Below are 18,220 nucleotides of genomic sequence, written 5' to 3' on the forward strand. Positions count from 1 at the left end.
TAGAATAGAGAAAATGATAAAGAATTTTAATCAAAGATGTCGAAGTATTAGGGTTACAGAATCCTTTATAGGCTAAAGCTTCACTTATGTCTTTCACAAAGGTCTCATTTGACTCGTGTACAATAGCGAACCTAGCTATCGAAACACGGAAGATATTTAAGTTAAGAAAAATAGATAAGAATATTCAAGAGGATATGTTTGTTCTCAACCTAGAAGGTAGAAATCCTAAGCACTAATCATACAAGGCATAAATAGTCATAGGATTATCATAAATCATTTATCACCAAAGTCTTATATGGATGTTGTTCAAGAATTCGACTATGAAATATACATGGCATAAGACATGAAAAACTCATCAAATAACAACCCAGATTTGAGAAACACAAACATTACAATTAAGCTTTTATTGTTGAAACCATTGTTTGAGAACACAAGTAATATTAACCTACAAGTTCATCCTTCACCCTAATACAGAGTTTAACTAGACATGGTTTTATTAAAAGCCATAGAATTTGATAAACGAAACAACATATTGAAAATCAAATGATAAAGCTCAAACCCTTATTCTTCCCTGTAGACGGCGTATCTCTTTTGAGTATGTGTAGTGAGTATTTATAGGCATATCCACTTTAAGGCCGCTAGCAGCACCTCCAAAGCCCGGTCCAGTCATGAGCGCCAATTTCCAAATACAGGCCTTCAGTGAAGTCCAGCCGCTGCCCATTGTAGACAACATTGCTCGTGCTGATTCCCATCTCCATTCAGGTCTGGCAACATCATCACTTTCTCCATCTTCTCATCATTCAATGTAAGCACCAGCTGCAACCAGATGAACCTTACAAATACTTTGTCCTCGCCATACTGTTGAGTAGATAGAACTCATACCAAATCAAAGCTAAATGCTGGAATACATCACAACAATTGCTTACACAACACAAACACCAGATCCCATTCAATCACGTGCATCAAAACCTAGTAGAGAGCTGCTGCCATGAACTCTCCCAACTACCAGTACCTTCTTAACTGAACTCTTTACCGACTCCGGCCACTGACCTGTCATTCATAATCATAACATTCATGGCAGCAACACCTTTCTGCGTGCCTTCAATCGACCTTCCCAACTTCTTCATTGTTGGCTAATTTCTTCAGAAAACTAAAACCCCCAGTTCAGTTCAAGCCTCGGATCCCAATTTGGTTGACATTCTTCCATTTTAGTTCCCACACATCTTGATGTTGCTTTCACCACCACCATCATCAGTTGACCTAATAATACAGACCCAATTTCAATCGATAGTAAGACCCCCAAAATATGTTGCTTAATCTTCTTTTATACAACCATTAATCAGAAGAAGAAACCCTGATTCGAATCATAGAACACCACCAGTTCTTCAATCAACAGACCCCAAATTATACCACCTGCAATTAATCCTCACTGCAACAATACCAACAACAGTCCTCATTTCTTTGCTTTCCTCATCAACTGAGCTTGAGTTTGATCCGACACCAAACCAAATCATCATCAGTTGCTATCTTCAATTTCACAAAGGAACTCATCTCGGGCTTCCATCCTTGTTCTACAGAAAATTCCCTAACCAAACTTACAGATTTGTCTTGTTGTTGCTGTTGTAGGAGATCTCGAGTCCGCATCGGCTGCTTGAAGAAGAATTTCTGCTCAGATCCCCTTTCTATGTTGTTATCAGCTTGAATGAGAAAGAAAATGAAACTCTTTTTCTTGTTTTGATTGAGAAAAGTGGTCAAGAGATATCCACGTTTCACCATTTCAGTCCCTTGTGCAGTTCACATGTTTGGAAAAGATGCTCAACCTCTCTAGCTATCTGATGTCCTAAGTGGTGAGGAAAATGAGCAAGTGAATTTCCTTGGAGCCCACTGACTCTTGGCTTTTGGTTTCTTGAGTCTCCAACTCCAATATAGCTTCTAATTAAGCTATTTTATCTTCCGGGCTAGTGGATTTCAGTAATTTCCGTAAAAGCTCTAAAATAATGTTATAGTGACATAGCGAGGTCTAGCAAGTACAAATGAGGGTACAAATATGTCGCACCTGCGTGCTTATCAGTGACAAGGAAGATTTACCTGTGATTTTTTCTAACGTGCTTAGTGAATTACAGGAACAAAAAATTCTAAGGGTGCTAAGGAAGTACAAGACGGCCATAGGATGGACAATTGCTGATATCTAGAGTATAAGCCCTGCCGTTTGTATGCATAAGATTCGTTTGGAAGATGATGCAAAGACTACAAGGGAAGCACAACGTCGTTTGAACCCTCCCATGATGGAAGTTGTGAAAAAGGAGATACTAAAGCTTTTGGACGTGGGTGTTATCTACACCATATCCGATAGCAAGTGGGTGAGCCCGGTACAAGTAGTACCAAAGAAATCAGGCGTGACGATGGTGGAGAATGATAAGAATGAACTTGTCCCAACTCATGTGCAAATCGGTTGGAGGGTTTGTATTGATTACAGGAAATTGAATGCCACCACTAGGAAGGATCATTTTCCATTGCCTTTTATTGATCAAATGCTTGAACGTTTAGCTGGTCACCCTTACTATTGTTTTCTTGATGGTTATTCAGGGTACAATCAGATTGTGATAGCACCAGAGGATCAAGAGAAAACCACTTTCACTTGTCCTTTCGGTACTTTTGCTTATAGAAGGATGCCTTTTGGCTTGTGTAATGCTCCAACTACCTTTCAAAGGTGTATGGTAAGTATTTTTCAGAATATGTTGAAAACATCATTGAAATATTCATGGACGACTTTAGTGTCTTTGGTGATTCATTTGAACTTTGCTTGAACAATTTATCATTAATCCTTGAACGATGTGTTGAAACAAACCTTGTGCTGAATTGGGAGAAGTGCCATTTCATGGTAACTCATGGCATAGTTTTAGGCCATATAATATCTTCTAAAGGCTTGGAAGTCGATAAATCTAAGATAGACCTTATTCGTGCTTTAACCCCTCCCACTACGGTTAGCGAGATACGCTCTTTTCTTGGTTATGCAGGTTTTTATCGTAGATTTATCAAGGATTTTTCCAAGATAGCATCACCACTTTGCAACTTATTGCAAAAAGATGTGGTTTTTAACTTTGATGAAAAGTGTATGGCGGCATTCAATCGTTTGAAAGAACTTTTGATTTCAGCCCCTATCATTAAACCACCTGTTGGAGTAAGACTTTTGAGCTCATGTGTGATGCAAGTGACTATGCGGTTGGTGTGGTGCTTGGGCAACGTGTGGGAAAGATACCTCATGCTATTTATTATGCTTCTAGAACGTTAAATAAGGCCCAACAAAACTACACAACCACTGAAAAAGAGTTGTTAGCTATTGTTTTTGATTTGCAAAAGTTTCACTCTTATCTAATTGGTACAAAAGTTGTTGTCTTTTTTATGATGCAGCACTTAGGTACTTGCTAATGAAAAAAGAGGCGAAACTGAGGCTCATACGATGGATTTTACTCTTGCAAGAGTTCAATATTGGAATCAAAGACAAGAAAGGAATTGAGAACATCGTTGCGGATCACTTGAGCCGTCTTGCTGTGGACAAGGAAGCTATCCCATTGCATGAAAGTTTCCCGGATGAGCAACTATTCTCAATTGCCTTTGGAGAACCATGGTATGCCGATATTGTCAATTATTTGGTGTCTAAACAAATCCCAAAGAACTTGTCTCGTGCTGAGAGGGACAAACTTAAGAGGTTAGAAAACCAATACATATGGGATGATGCATACTTATGGAAACAAGGTAGTGACCAAGCATTACGAAGGTGCATTCCCGAATCTGAATTTAATTCTATCTTGTCTTTTTGTCACTCCTATGCTTGCGGAGGACACTTTGGGAGTAAGAGAACCGCTTACAAGGTACTTGAAAGTGGTTTGTTTTGGCCAACCTTGTTTAAAGATGCATGTACATTTTGTACAACTTGTGATAGGTGCCAAAGAACAGGCAATCTAGGTGCCCGAAATCAAATGCCACAAACTTTTATTCAATTTATTGAAGTTTTTGATGTATGTGGTATTGATTTTATGGGTCCTTTAGTCAACTCCCATGGGAATTATTTTATCTTACTTGTTGTTGAATATGTCTCTAAATGGGTGGAAGCTAAAGCCACCCCAACTAATGATTCTAACGTAGTTTCAGATTTTTTGCAAGCAAATATCTTTGCAAGGTTTGGAATTCCAAGAGCCATAATTAGCGATGGGGGTTCACACTTCAAAAAAAGGTTTTTACAAAGCTTGTTGAATAAGTACAATGTGTCACAAAAGATTGCAACACCTTATCATCCCCAAATAAATGGACAAGCTGAGGTTTCTAACCGGGAGGTGAAGTCCATACTAGAGAAGACGGTGAATCCAACAAGAAAATATTAGAGCATGCGACTTAATGATGCTTTGTGGGCTTATATAACCGCATACAAGACACCTATCGGGATGTCCCTCTTTAGGCTTGTGTAACTTACCCGTTGAAATTAAGCATAAGGCATTTTTGGATATTAAGCATTGCAATATGGAGATGGATGGTGCTGGAAAGCAAAGGAAGTTACAACTCCAAGAGCTAGAAGAGATTCGCAATGATGCATTTCAAAGTTCACGCATTTACAAGGAGAAAACGAAGGCATTTCATGATACTATGATTTCTAGAAAACAATTTTGTGTTGGACAAAAAGTGCTTTTGTTTAATTCTCGCTTGCATTTATTTCCGGGTAAATTAAGGTCCCGATGGATCAAACCTTTTATTGTTACAAACGTGTTTTCTCATGGTGCAGTAGAAATTCGTAGCATAGATACAGGCAAGGAACTTAAAGTTAATGGGCACCGGTTGAAACCATATTATGAGAATTTCACCTCCGAAGTTGTGGAAGGAGTTAATTTTGTGGATGCACTCCCTATGGAGGATTCATAGAAAGCAAGGAGATAGTCGGGCTGACGACTTTAAACCAAGCGCTAAATGGGAGGCAGCCCATAAGATGAGTATTTCTTGTCTTATTTTTATTTTCTTGTCTTGTTTTTAGTTTTTTCTTGTCTTGCATCTATTTTTTCTGATTTCTTGTAGCATTATCATGTAGGATTTCCCACCTTGACTTACTTTGGATGACTCAATTTATATTGAGGAAAATGTAAAGTTTAAGTGTGGGGGAGTGGTTAAGCATTTGCATTGTAAATTTTTCAAATTTTTCAACTTTTGTGTAAATTAGTGAATAAAGAAACTCCAACTTGTAGTTAGTTTAGAGTCACATAGTATACATGTCGCAGAGATTAAATCGAGATTCTCATAAGAGTGACTGAACTTAGAGATGACAGAGAACATGATCGGGTTTCTTACTTGTATGAGAGTTAAAGTTGGATTTAACACTAGTGGAAAATTGGTTTTTTAAGTCTTCTTGGGATTTATAAACACAACTTCCCTAAGGCTTTCTTAATAGAATGGGCTTTCAATGGTAGACGTTTCTATAAGAGAAAACTAGGAGAACAGAATCGAGTACTCGTGGAAGTCGTAACATCATAGGATAGTTTAGTAAATAGAAAGGCTTTCTAGAAGGAATTTAGTTAAGACTGCTAGAGAAAATAGTTTCTATAGTTCTAGATTTGGTTTCCTTTTCTCAGACCCAATTCTTATCTCTCGATTTCCTTCCTCTTCTCTAACCTATCTGCGCTTCTCTCATCTTCTTCTCTGCTCCTCTATTATGAGCCAAGTTTTGACAGATTTTCCCCCAAAATTAGTTTCTTAATTTCCTTGAATTTGTTTCTAATCGTATAAAGTTGAGAGAATTGTTAAGTTTTTTTCTTGTTCAGAGTTTATATGACCGAATACTACCAAACCCTAACCCTCAATTACTCAATCACACACGATTTTACCCATTTCATTACCTTCTCAACCAATAATTGTTCCAACCTAGCCGTATACTGAACCCTAATTTTTGTTTATCATCTGAAATTCTATTTTAATTTTATTTTTTATCTATGGAATTTGAAGGTAATGATCTTCAAACCTTTATTTTCCATTTATTCTTTATTATTATCAAGTCTTACTACTTGTTCTGTAATTTTTCTTCAACATTTTAACCCTAGATTGTTTTTAAATCTCAGTGATGCTTAGAAGGTTTTTTGATGTTTGCAGATGTTTATTAGTAATTGATGATTCCCTGACTCTTACAAGGTAAAAACTCATCTCTTTACATTCAATAACTCTTATAAGTAACACATCTGTAATTAACTAACTTGTTATGTTTCTGTTTTCCTTCATTCAATGATTTTTTTTTAATTTTTTTTTGGTACTATGGTAAGAAAGAAAACTCTATAAATACAAGGTCTCATGTCTTCAATGTTTCAGTTTTTTTTTTTTTTGATGTTTAACTGATCTCAATCTCCCGTTCTTGGTTCGATAACTTCGATTTCATGTTTAGTGGAACATAAATGGTTACCCTTCTTTTAAACCGTTGTTTTAATTTCAGTTTGTTAATGGCTAGATATTATTCATAGATTAGTACTATAAAGTCTTGGTAGAGTGACTAGTAATGCAGAAGCATTGCTTTATTTGGCAGAAAACCGAGTTGGAACTTGGTATCTTGATTGTAATGAGTAAGTACCGAGTGAAATGGTTTTCTTTAGTGTGGTTTTCAATCTTCTTTTTCATTGATTTCATTGGTGCAGATATTCCTAATCTTCATTTTTAATTTCCATTGGTTTGTAATCTTCATTTTTAATCTTCTTTGCAGGTGAACTCATTGGTGCAGATATTCCTAAATAACCAAACGGTGTGAAATGCAGATGATTATCACTTGGAAATACCTCATTTAACAAGTATCCAGTGCTTTACAGTTGTGGTTCTATTCTTTATGTGCTTACTTGTGTTCTTCAGGTAATTCAAGTATGTAACTGTTATGCTTAACGTTTACAAATTTGTAACCTTTTAGTTCGTCATCTTAACTGAATTAGGATTAGTTTTCGAGCTGATATCTTGATAAGAAATTGGTGATATAGGAAATAAGAGCTGATCTCTTAAAAAACTTTCCATTTATTATTTGTTATTTTCGAAGAGCTCATCTTAACTGCTATCAAGATCTTCTATTCTACAACTTTACAGAGCCTACTTGTGGTTCTCTTCTCCAATAATTACAAGTGTTTTTTTTACTCTAATGGCTTCTCAAATTGTACTTGTTTTTCATTAAGACCAACTCCTCTTGATGTTTTGACATGGTTTTAATTTGAATAATGTTATTTTCTTTGTGTATATTGATGACATTATAAAGTAGAGTTTTGATTAACTCTTGGTTTGGATCAGAAAATATGGGATAGAATTGGCGAGAGTGATACAAGGCTGATTTGCACGAGTCTCTGGCTGAGGAAGATTCTGAAGTTGTTAATCTAAGGTAATGATCTGGGTGTCCTGTCTATAGATGGTATAGACTGTAGAGTTGAGGTTTTCATAAGTCATATTTGTTAGCCGTTGATGCAGTTTACTGTTAGAGTTTAAGTGGAATAAGATACTTCATGCTTCAAAATTCTGAGTTTCTATTGGTGCTGTTTTACAGGAACCATCTTGGTTTGAGGCTTTACTGGGGTCTCATAGTCCATAGACATTTTACCAAGACTGCTGGATTTTCCAGGTTATAGGTTCTAAATGTTGGCCCTTGATTTCAAGGTACATGGCATGTTGGCCTTTAATTTAAGGTACAAGGCCAGTGCTAGTGAAGAAACTCATATTTGCATTGCATATTTGCATGCCTTAACAACAACAAATAAGCACTTTCATGTGGGTGTTTACTGATCTCTTTGGTCTGAGTTGAGGAAATTTAGTGAATTGAAGTACTAAGGCTTGCACTTCTGAATTTATCCAGGTTTTCTATGAATACATGGCGGAGCAAGAGAATGAACTGTGTGAGCTGGTAAGATATGTCGTCGGCGGTAGTTCAGTTGGTGACGGTGGTGTTGGTAGTGACTTGTAATCGAAAGGGTACACGAGATGGATAAGGTGTTGCTTTTAGTAGTACGGAAGGTGAAGGAGATGATGGTGTAGTGTTGTAGTAGTATATTTAGAGCTGGTACTGAAGATGGTGGAGGTTGGGATTCGTAGTACTATGCATGGGTGGATGTGTACTGGAATTGACACACAGAATATGTTCTATATATGCAGGTAAAACCCGTTGTTAGACCCTCTACTTTGTTCCCTTTATTCATAGTATTGTCTTAATCTTTTGATCAGGGCATATCATTTGTATGTATTTTGAGTTAACTATATATACAAAGCATGTCATCTATACTTCTTTGTTTTTTTTATTAAAATTGATTAATGTTTTATTTTAAACTTCTAATTTGTGGTTACTAAATGATGGTATCACCTATAATTGCAGTTGGTATCTTTGCAGTTAACCTTCTAATGGCCAAACTGACTTTTCCCACCGGTAACAATGGAAACAGGATGATGTTCCATTGTCAGCATTAACAGTTTCCTTAATAAATGATTTCACATTTAACTATGACAGAGGAGGTGCTTGTTCTACATGTAACGAGGTAGAATAGTTCCAGATCGTTTTTCTTGAAAAGACATAGTTAGAGGTTCATTATGCTTCTTTCAGATACAATTAATTGTTTTTGTTTGCGTGTTTCTGGATTCCTTCCACATTGGCTTCTGTCGATGCCCTTGAAAGGTACACCTAGCTTTCCAGCGGTTCCCTTTGCAAACCTAGCAAACCTGGCATTTTGTTCATTGATATACATCCATTCAAGGTACAAGCATATGCTTCCCTAGTGCCATGGTATTACGATTGCAGTAGTAACTCTGTTTGTGGACCTTAACTAAGGTCTTGTACGCGTGTCTGTTATTTGAACCACATTATGTGATAACATCATTACTCTGTTGCATCTCTGTTGAGGTTACAGTTAATTTTAATAATTTTATTCATTAAGTTAAGCATTAACCGATGTAGGACAACTCTTTAGGCAGCCAACTGCCTTTTTTCTCAGCTTGTGCTCTTACTTGTCTGCCATAGGTTCGTTCTACACTTTTTCTCTCTCATGGTATTTGACTCTCATAGATTGTCTTCTTTTCTTTGCAGAACGGCTCTCCTGCTCGTCGCACTCTCAATCATCAATGACTTCTGAAAGGTAATGGTTCTGTTAAAGATATCAAGCTACTTTTAAATAAATGTCAGTCATCATTTCGAATTTCAATTTTGTTTGTTGTTGTGGAATGTGTTGCCTACCTCAACTTGTTTGGGAATGAAAGCTTGGTTATTGTTATGTGGAAAGGGTTAATGCTTTCTTAGATAATGAACTATTTTGCAGTCACTATATTAGTTGAAGCCGATGAGATAATCACACTATTTTGCAGTCGTTACAATAGTTTATTTTCATTTTTTATTCCATTGTTAGTCACTGTAAGTCCTTGTTTAATCTTTATTAGTTTGCATCTAGTCGTCTCTTTGTTAATCTTCACTGGATATTTATGACTTGTTTTGTGCTTTCAGGGATCTGGAAATGCAATATCATGCTAATTGACCTATTAGTTTCTGACAGAAAACCAAGTGCAGAAGCTTCCTATTTCAAGTGTTGCAGATTCCTCTTCTTCAAAGACAGACACCACCTGACAAGAACTGGAACTATGGAGAAGCATTATATTTAACCTGAAATTTCACTCATGTTGCCTTGGTAGTTTTTCTATAGTGATTTGCTTTTTAGATTTCTGTAAGCTTCGTAAGTTGTTTTCAGATTTGGAATTGATTGTAGTTTGTTATTGTGAAATGAAATCCATGTGTTTAGTGAATTTTTCGCAGATTTAGAACTTGAGTAATTGTAGTTGGTTGGGGTTGTATAATTAATTTAGTGAACATAAGTTTAATTCAATTTTAGTTTCTTGATTTGTTTCAATCATACTTTATTTCAGCTAAAGATTCAGTTGAACAAGTTTTTTTTTTTTTGTATTATAAATTAATGAAACGTCTGCTTCTATCAGTTCATTTATGGGCTGTTCAAGGTAGTCGTAGTTTGAAAAAATCAAAGAATCTCAGAAGCAGACGTTTTGAGAAATAAGACTACAATCTTAGGGCTTCCAAAAGCAGTCAGTTTTAGAGGTTTTAAGTGTGTTTCTGACAGACTTTGTTTTGCATTTTCCACTAGTGTAACCATGCCAGTGGCAAATGAGGTGCAGACTGAATTCGGTATTAGAGTTGTGGTCCCCTATAGTGGAGACTACCCATGTTACATCATGAGAGGCACCGAGCTTCACTTCTTTGTACCTGTCTAAATTTGTGCTTTTAGAGTGTGTGTCACCGTACGTAAACTCCGGGTAGAATGGTGAGCTACCCAACCTCCCACCAATAGAAGCACTATTTTGATCTCTTGAGTGCTATTTTATCAGTCATGATGGTGACATCGAATTGCTAACTTATGTACCACTTGTAATCTTGTTCGCAGTTAGTACCATCCACTTTATCTCTCTCTACACCAACAGGTCCATATAAACACCATCATCATCAACAAGAAGAGCATCACAAATTCGAAGGAAAGTTGAAGACATTCAAGGTTTACAAGCAACGGTATAAAAATGAGCAGATTTCATATTCAAGTTTAGCAACAAGATAAGGAGTAGAATTTTTTTGAAGACTATTGTACAAGAGTGAAGATTATCAAGATGAGAATTCAAGAAGTTTATGATATCGAGACATACAAGTTGTGAAGAATTGAGCGGTAAAGTACTTACACCATGGCTTTTGTACTTGCATTTTTATTTTATTTGTTTGTTTGTATTTTATTTTCTCTAAGAAAAAAAACTTGGGACAGAGCCATCACTATGCTAGGTCCCTTGTAAAAAAAAAAAAGACAAGAGAAAATTTGTTTAGGTTCATTATTTTGTTTTGTTTTCATTTTGTTTTTGTTTATTTTTCTTGTCTCAAAGAAAAAGTAAAAAAAAAAATAATGAAAAAAAAATTAAAAGAAAAAAGAGAAAAAAAAGGAAAAAAAAGAAAGAACTTATTTTTTTAATTGTATCATATTTTGGTTTGTTTAGTTCGTTTTTGGTTTGTTATTCATTCAATAAAGCCAATGGAAGAAGAAATATTCATAATGAGGTTTCAAGCAACAAGGAATTAGAGGAAAGAGTTAATTTGTCAAGATTCTACGAAGTTCAAGATTTCATCATCAAGAGTTGAAGACCGAAGACAGAGATGAAGACAAGGATTGAAGACCGAAGACGTTTCTATGGATGCTGTGAGAGTGATGCTAACTGCATGCCGAACGGATAACAAGGTAAGTAAGCATATTCCCACCTTCGTTAAGTGGTTGATTTCCTTTCTTAGAGGTCGTCAGAAAAAAGGGTTTTCAAAATAATAAAAATGTAGGTTTTCAAAAAAATTCGGAGGGTTTTTGCCTTCTTACCATTCAAGGTGTCGCAGGATTCTCTCTTCACTCCTGCCTGGACACATGTGTGACCCATAAAAAGCTATTTGTTATTGAGAGCAACTTCATAAAACCCTTTCTTGTGAGGCAGAGTCGATACTTTTGATCACTCCGAACCCGAATTTCTTTCGAGAAGGGATGGTTATTTCTCTCTCAACTTTTAAGAATGAGATTGTGTTCATTTATGGGTCTAACTTCTTATGACTAGTGTGCAGAACCTCTATGTCTTCTTAACGAGTTGGATGCTATCATTTCGGAGAACTTGTAAGTTGGAAAAGTAAGTTTTGTAGGCATACCTCTTGTAAACCTTCACGAGACTAAAACTCGTCCACTAGGGACACCTAGGGGTTCAAAGGCTTGTCACACATGCTAAGTTTGACCGTTTTCTCAACGACATGGAGTTGTATGTATTCTTTAGAATAAGTTTTGTTTGATTTGCTCGAGGACTAGCAAAGTCTAAGTGTGGGGGAATCTGATAGGTGTCTAAAACACCTATTTTTATATCTAGTATTTATGCTTTCTTTGCGAGTTTTCTTGTAAAATATGTATATTATGTTTGTTTTTGAGTTTATTAGGTGCCACGGAGTCATTTGGAACAAAAAAAGGAGAAATCATTCACTTAAAGCCGAGTTGAGCCAAGCCAACAATTTACAACTTAGTCTAGAGAAGCAATGGAAAAGACATCCTTAGTTGGCCCTTATCTAGTCTACTTGGGGGATATATCCATTTCCATTCCTACACAAAACCTAAAATTCCGGAAAACCAATTCTCTCAATTATTTTTCTTTTCTTTCCACCTGAAACCTGAGAGAAACTGTGAGAAATTACGGCTGTGGCTGTTCACTGAGATTGAGAAAGGAATTCAGGGACAAACCAAGGTGATGGTGCTGTGTATGCTGGTGGTTGCAGTTTTACAAGGAACAGATGAGTTTGCAACAGGAGAAACAATGAAGAAATGGAATATGGTTGCTGTTGGAAATGGATTCTATCATCAGTGAAGGTGACCTGAAATTCAGAGACAACAAGGGAGATCGAGAAGATGATGCTGCTCCTGTAAAGATCTGAGTGATGGAGAAGAAGATTGAGATCGACGGGTTTCTGTAGCTGCTGATTGAAGCTTCGATGGAGAATACCAAGAAATGGAGATTCAGATGAAACCCATGAAATTAAGTTAGGGTTCTTGATAATTTGAGTCTGAGTTTGGAATTAAGTTCGATGTCTGGAAGAATCTGTGAAAAATCGAGAGAAGATGGGTTTGCTGGTATCTGGATTTGTTGGAGAGAAGAAATGGCTTGGTCTGGAGGTTGCTCAGCTGTTATTGAGTTAGAGATCAACCCAGTGGTCGCTGTGAAGCTATGGCTGAAGTTGTTGTCAACTTAGATGTATGATTAGGTTGTAAGCTGTGTTGCAGATGAGTAGTAAGAGAAGATGAAGTTGTTGTTGGTTATAGCGGCTGAACTGGTGTAGGGTTGCAGTCAAGGGAGGTTGTTTGCAGCAAGATGATAATGAGAATTATAGCTGCTGCTAGTGAATGGCTGGTGCTGATGTTTAAGTGGAACTGCAATTGAATTCGTGTGACAGAGTTGATGCAGTTCAACTTGTGTTGGTGACTGCAAGCAATGCAGGGAGCTGTAATGGAATTGTACAAGGAAGAAATCGCAAATGAAATGACTTGGTTGATGAATGCTAATGGATGCAGGACAAAGAAGCTACAAGTGCAGAAGCTACAGGGAATGTGATGTATGCATTAGGAGAAGAAATGGAGAATTGCATCTGCAATGAAGAGTTGGTGTTGATGAATAAGAATCTGGTGCCGTGTGGGTTTGTTAGAAGCTATGTAGTCCTAGATGTATGTTAGGTTTTACAGCTGAGGATGATGCTGTTAATATAGTGGCCATGAGAAGAGGTGGAGGATAAATTGGTTGTTGTGCTCAAGCTGGATTACAAGGATTGGCTGTGTGCAGGAATGATGAGGTTGAGCTTAAATGGTTAAAATGGAGTGGCACTGGTGGGTTTATATGGTGATACAAAGTTGTTGGAGGCAGTATGGAAGAGTAATTGATGGTGGCCTGACTGAGATAGAGTTGCTGTTCTGAAGTGCAAATGAGTTACAAGGTAGTGATGCTGATGCTGCAGTGAGGTTGGAGGATGAAGAAGACATTACGCTGTGATGCTTGTCACTGCTTGATTCTGGTGATGAATGAGCTGAACAGGAGGTGGTTGCAGTCAAGTGTTGATAACCTTCAGAGTGGAATTGGTAATGAGTTATAGGTGAACTGAAATGTGTAGCTTGAATGGGAGGAGAAGCTCAAATAGTCTGTGTTTGAGGTGCTCAAACAATGGATTTGATATGTTGCAGGTCATGGAGGAATAGCTGAGAATAATGGGAGTTGCAGGATGAGTTTTGCAGCTGCAACTGTGACTAGAATGAATGGCTGTGACTGAGGTGGTGAAGCACAATCATTGTGCAACAGCAAGCTCAAGCCTGTGCAATGGCCTGTCCAGACCAACTTGGCCGAGTCAGATAGCTGAATCGGTATTGACTCGTCTGGACTCAGTGAGTTTGACCGAGTTGACCCAGTTTACTGGTGACCGGTTTGACTTTGCCGGTCACAGGGATATTTTCCGACTACGTTTCCGACCATTTTACCAGTTTTCCGGCGACTATTTTTTGGGACATATTTTCACATGGGTTTTTCTCATTTATGGGCTTGTTGGACCATTTGGACTTTGAAGACCTAGTTTTGGAAAGATGAAAAGCTACAAAAGGAGAAAGTTTCGACTTCTTTTTTAGATCACGTATTTTTTCTACTTGGAGTTTTGGAGGAGAGCGGCGATTCTACTAGGGTTTGCTTTTCGTTTATTTTTCGTTTCATTATTTTATGAAAATGATTACGATGAACTCCATTATTATGAGTAAATAAACACAATTATTGGTTATGGGATAAAAGTTGATTTCTCAAGCATGATATTTATAAATCAATGGATTATTTTTGTCTCAACTTTATTGTTTATGATTCATTGTTAATATTGTGGCATGATTTGAGTGCTAGTTTGATTGAGTCCGGAATCAATTAGATTGGTCTTCATATCTATTGCTGAATTAGGTTTTATTATACGAAAAAATGATAAATTCCTGATTACAAGTAGCATAAATGTGAGTAGTGCTTGTAGTGATATATCCTACTAGTCACATATGAATCATAACCTTAGTTAAATTGGATTAGTGCTTTTACACGTTCGATTGCTTTGATTAGTCTTATTCCATAAAACTTATTGCTCTTAGGGAGTTAAACTTAATTGTGCTTTTACACTTTAGGTTGCTTTCTAGGTAGAGTTCACATATGCAACTTTTAATGTAGTTGTGATGAAATTAGAGAATTAGTGGGATATACTTGCGATCAAGATATCCTAGGACTTTTAATAAATGAGAGATTACAATATCAATTCTAGTCATTGATGAAAATACATGTTTGTGAATGATACTATCCCGTGACCAATATCTTCCTCTTATTGATTATTTTCATATTTTATTGCTTTCAATTTATATTTATTGCATTGATAAACACAAATCCCCCCCTTGGTTACTAAGAAACTAAAATTGTTTAACAACAAAAGCCTCTCTGTGGGAACGAACTCTTTCTTATCACATACTATGTTTACATCTAGTTGAAGTGAGAAAGTGAAATTATTTTTGAGGGTTCTGATAGAAACAATATGTGAAAAAGTCACAATATGTTGAATCGTCTTGGTTTAGCATAAAAGCATATGTGTTTCGAGGTTTCAACTTTTGCTTTGTATAAGTTAAAACTGGTTTTCAACCTTTCTCTGGTAAAGGTTGGTTATTGTTGTTCCTTTGTTTTGCAAGAGGATGACAACATAGTGATATTTTGGTATCAATTCTCCCTGGAAAAAACGCGAAGATTTTGGAGAAAAGGATGCGCAACTTGAGGTAACGACTTTGTAAGTTAATAGTTTTCCTGTTTAAGAAAAGCATGATTTTATTGCTTGTTTTTATTGCTTTTACTTAACAAAATTTCGGTACAATTGATGTTTATTCCATTATTTGTGTATCGATGTTTGAATGTGATTCAATTGTTTTCCGGTTAAGAAAAACTATTGTTATCTTTCATTATTGTTTGGTATCAATTGTTTAGGCTTACGAAATTTCGGTGCAATTGCGGTGCCTTAATATCTATGTTTGTTTTAATTGCTTCCGGTTAAGATAAATGATTATGCAAGTTTATTTATTTGGTTTGTATAAATTGTTTATGGCTTAACAAAAGTGTTTCGGGATCATTTGTTTAGTCCAAGTGAATTCCGGATAAGAGAAACTAAGTTTTTCGGATCTTAGTTAGACTTATCAAATGTGGAGGTTTCTGTTATTCAAGTCTAATCGAATGCCGTAACAAGAATTACTAGTTAACTAACCTAGTATTGTCTTGTTTAAAAGTGAAAGGTCTAAGTTATTGATGAGAATAATTAGAGCCTGATGAGAAAAATAAAGTTAATTCTGATCTTTATTTTGGTCTTATCGAACAAGCGATTGTACTTGTACAATCGGTTTAGCAACAAGAACTAAGGTGCTTAGTCGATTTTTGTGTTGCTAAACTATTAGGGAAAATTGCTTCGGGCAATTGTTTCCTAGATAACATGTTAATACCAAATTACTTTTAGTTTCGGTTTTTATATTGGTTATCTAAAATGGTATGCAAAACCCTCGTGCTTAACTCTTATAGGTTTGCAATCTCCTTTTGTGAGATTTGTAAGATCCTTTCGGTGTTTCCTTTATTTTTTCGTTTCTTTGTCATTTTGTGAAAAAAGGGGGAGAAATATATGGAGTAAACAAGTGATACTGATATTGTGTTGGTATCACTAAGGGAAAGGATATTTGTGCTAAGACGTTTTTATCTAACGAAAAGAGTGACAACACAGACTAAGGGGGAGTCACATATCATATGATATGTAGTTATGAGGAATTTACATGAAAATAACAAAGACGTGCGGATTGAAAATCTACCTATCTTACCTTTAGGGGGAGTATTAGCTTTGTTATTATAATGTCATCAGCGGCATTTAAGGATTGAATTTAATGCAGGTTTTGTGCTGTTGAACTTGGAATCAAGCGTATGTGTGTGATGAATTATTATAATTTGTTTATCCATATGATGTAATAATTTTGTCACTAAAATTGACAAAGGGGGAGATTGTTAGAGCATAGCTCGGTTGAACCCACCAAGCGTTGGTATGTCAAGTTTGGTTGTCATATTTTAGTGAACCAAAACTCATTTAAAGAGTCGCTTGATTATATGCTAGAGTCAACTTCGTATAGGTTAGCCTGAAAGTGTTAGGATATGAGACTTACAAGTATTATGTGAAGACTTGAAGAATGTGAAGAAGTAACGAGCTACGACGACGACATCATCCTTCCTCTTGAAAATAATAATATTTGACTTGAACTGTTTCATTCCCTAACGTATCTTTGAAGTCGTGCATATTGAAAACATAACTGCGAAGCTGTGTATGATACTCTAGTTAGACATAGTATTAAGGAATACAATACGAGGTTTATTTCTTAACCATTAAACTTTGTGTATAAGACATCGACATAATCGTATGAATGGTATTGTGATTATGTATGGGTATGAATGAAGATTTCATCCTAGGAACCAATGTTTTACAAAGTAAATTCATAAACTCGTTTTGTGAATTGAAAGGGAAATCGCTAGGCGTATTGGTATTGTTATTCATTGCAAATCTATTTTGAATTACCAATACGTGTGATTAGTATAACCGCTCATAAACTTGTTTATGTTCTTGGTAGTGAAACCGATCTTAAGTAATCACTCAAGATGGTATGATCAATACCTTGTAAATGTCGTAACTTTTATCTAGCAATTGGGGAACCGATCCTAGTAAGAGGTGCAACAGATTTACTAGAGGAGAATCGACCCTTGTATGAGGTGCAGCACGGTTTTAGTTGATGGGGGAATCGATCCTATAAAACTATGCAACTTAGTGATAGGGGAACCGATCCTATGGACATGTGCACCAAATACAGGTAGTTACCATAAGTATGTGGGGAACCAATCCTAGTACCTAGTCAACCAAATTTTGGTAACTAGTGTGACTATGCACAGTACTCACATGGAGGTAGAATCAAAACTTGTTTTGGTAGAACCGTTAAACCCATGATTGGTGATTTGATAGGATAATCAATCACATAGTTCTTGGAAGTCAGATGAACCAATTCTAAACTTGTTTTGAAGTGTGGCAAATCGGTTCCAAGATTGTAAGTATGAAACAGGACTTGCAAAGTAAGGATGTCGACATACTTTGAACATGTGCAGTAACTCTTATCTTTAATTGTTCAAAAATATTCCTTAATAGCTAAAGGAGAATCCCGGATCAAAATAAATTGAGAATCTCTTAATTAAGGTTGCTTAGTTGTATATGTTATTTAATTTCCAGCAATTAAATGCATATCTTTAGAAAAATAATAATTAGTAATGTGCATTTACTAATTGTAGATTTTCTACTGAGATTTCAGTCAATATTTGGACAGTGTATTTCCAGGAATTATGAAAACCGATTTTGTGTTTATTGCATATCTTTGAGAATATTCGGTTTTGGAAATTCCTTGGTGTCCAAACTTCCTTGTCTATAAATATTGAAGTTTGCATTCCTAGAAAACTAATCCTCAGAGCCAGCAAAAATACCTAGTTGTGTTGTTACATGTGGAGCCGCCTATTCGGAGAGGAAATTAACCTAATTAGGCGAAATCTCTTACGTCCGCTCGGCTTAAAGACTTCTTTG

The 18,220-nt window shown here is 36.2% G+C and overlaps 1 long non-coding RNA gene across 7 annotated transcripts; it reads left to right on the plus strand.

Annotated features, from left to right (window-relative positions):
- The first annotated feature begins 5,508 nt into the window (after positions 1-5,508).
- LOC113276177 lies at positions 5,509-9,878 on the plus strand. 7 transcript variants are annotated; one of them, XR_003324122.1, is made up of 10 exons: positions 5,509-5,985; positions 6,130-6,168; positions 6,554-6,590; positions 6,728-6,870; positions 7,294-7,381; positions 7,544-7,764; positions 7,850-8,145; positions 8,363-8,738; positions 9,068-9,116; positions 9,479-9,878. It is a non-coding gene; the product is annotated as an uncharacterized LOC113276177 (long non-coding RNA). The 7 variants fall into 7 exon arrangements; XR_003324124.1 differs by lacking the exon at positions 6,554-6,590 and having other exon boundaries at positions 8,363-8,522; positions 8,660-8,738; XR_003324123.1 differs by lacking the exon at positions 6,554-6,590 and having other exon boundaries at positions 6,728-6,879.
- The last annotated feature ends 8,342 nt before the right edge of the window (positions 9,879-18,220 follow it).

This window comes from Papaver somniferum, chromosome 4, assembly GCF_003573695.1.
Source record: "Papaver somniferum cultivar HN1 chromosome 4, ASM357369v1, whole genome shotgun sequence".
Lineage (NCBI taxonomy): Eukaryota > Viridiplantae > Streptophyta > Magnoliopsida > Ranunculales > Papaveraceae > Papaver > Papaver somniferum.